The sequence below is a fragment of the Eurypyga helias genome, unplaced genomic scaffold, assembly GCF_000690775.1.
Source record: "Eurypyga helias isolate BGI_N326 unplaced genomic scaffold, ASM69077v1 scaffold8815, whole genome shotgun sequence".
In the NCBI taxonomy this organism is placed as follows: domain Eukaryota; kingdom Metazoa; phylum Chordata; class Aves; order Eurypygiformes; family Eurypygidae; genus Eurypyga; species Eurypyga helias.
This window is the reverse complement of record NW_010250734.1, coordinates 15891-18160: the sequence shown is the minus strand read 5'-3', so window position 1 is coordinate 18160 and position 2270 is coordinate 15891.

Sequence of the window (2270 nt, the reverse complement as noted above, 5' to 3'; positions counted from 1 at the left end):
CAACCCTTTCTATGAGCAGGTACAGTTAAATAAACAAAATTTTATCTTTGCTTTCTAATAATCTCAGCAACAGTGTGCCACAGTGCAAAAAAACAAGTAAAGAAATGAGATATTTTCCAGGAAAAGTGTGACCATCAAAACTTGTTTATATTTTGTTTCTGTGTTGTAAATATATTTTACCTGAAATTATGTTAAATACACAGTAGCTCTTTGTGTATACAACATGAAGAGGAACATGCTATATATCCAAATAACATTATTTGAGTGGTTTAAGAAGCTGTTAATTATTGCAGGAATTTTAATTTCAGTATCTCTGAAGCATTGTTTTCTGGAGAGTTGAATCTTGATAATTTCCATGCATCTTTCAGAAAATCCTTTCTGGCAATGCAACTTGCAAAATTAAAAAAAAAAAATATTCAAACAATAGAAAGGATTGTAAGTTTCTTTAGATTGACACTTCAGCCTGATATGTTGTATTTTCTTCTATATACTTTCTATAAATTAATTCTTTCCACACAGAAACATTATCTTTGAGCTAGATAGGAAATACAGCATCTATTTCACAGAATTATTGGGTTTGCTCAAAAGGAGATAATTTGCTGAAAACCAGTATGATTGGCTTTTTCTGAATCATTTCATTTTATTCTGGTTTTGTCGTTGGCTTCTTCTCTCTTTTCTTACAATGAACTGTCTGCAGTTTGCTTTTGCTACCTTTAGTTATTCAGTGTTCTGAACCTGGAGAGGCTTGATAATGGCTGTGCTTATATAGTCACCAGTAGTGCTTTCTTTTGGTTCCAGGTTATGTTACAGTATTTATTTATTTTTGCTTAGTAGTAGCTCTTGAAATATCTTTTTGTATTAGATACCTGGTACACTAACTGCTTTTTCCTTATTTTTTTATAAATCTCCTTTCTTTTGTTACATCGCTAACCTCTGTCTAAGTCTTGTATATAACTGTTCCTTGCTTTTGTAGTTTATCAGTCAGATTTGAGAAACATGGTTTTCCATATAGAGATTAAAAAGAAATTGCTTGGTGCATTTTAGTGTTCAATGCTTGTTTTATGAAAATTTCATCAATTAAAGGAAAAGCAGTATGTGCAAAAAAGAAGTGTTGATGTTTTATGGGGTGTTTGTACAGAACCTAATACAGCTCCTGATTAGGAGAGGTAGAGAATACATGAAATTAAAATAACAACATAGGAAATAATATTACATTTTTTTTATGGAAGAAATAATTCCAATTATTAAAATATGTCTTTTCCCCAAAATCTTACATGTGGCATGTTTGACAAGGGTAACATCCTACTGTTCACCCAGGTAAGCACAAGGATTGGTGCTAGTAGCTAACATTAATAGTAGTAAATTTAATGATAGTAAATTGAAAACCACTTGAGTCACTAAATTCAGATTATACTTTGGAAGCTGAAGCTCAGAGTCCTGATGTAATGTTCTGTTCACTCAAATAGTTATCAAACCTATTCTCTCTTGACTAACCACATCTATATTAAAAGAGTTTGGTATTAAAGCCACATAGACAGAGCTACTGTGACAGGCTTCCCGGTAGCTTGGTGATGTAGTTTTAAGGTAGTCCATTGAGCAGATCAGTCTAAACTGAACGAAGGGTATTTTGCCAGAACAGTCAAGCTGAGGGTTTCTGTTGGTATAACTTTGTTTCTTAGAAATATGGTTGGGGATTTTTTCCTAACAAATACTTATATCAGAAAAATGTGTGAGTGGATGCCAAGCCTGGCTGTTTGGTTATTTACAGTACCTCCCAGATATTTTCAGTTAACCTCTTTCTTTTTCTGTAGTAGCAGTCACTTACCCACATTTGCCCCTAAGGATTTATGTTTAATTACTGCCATTTCACATATGGGAATAGAAGGATTTACAAAGGTCACAGACACTGTGGTACTTAGTTACCTAATTTTCCTTTGATTTAAATTTGCCTGAAATAAATTATTTGTGAAGAACTGTCTTCTTGCATTGTAATACTGTCTTAGCATTAGGATCCTAGCTTTGTGTTTGCCACTTAGTTCTAATTAGTCTCAGCTTGCCCATTTCTGAAAGGCAAAGGTGTCTGCTTTTCTTAGAAGATGCTTAGGAAGCTCAGCAGAGTCCTAGCATCTGGAAACTGCTGCAGTCATGAACACCTTGAACTTTCAGGGAAAAGGGAAACTACTGGTGATGATTTCCTCCAAGTGGGAGGACCAACGGCTGTGATAGGTGAAACTGCAGAAACACTATTTGGCAGCAAAATGCTCTCCAAA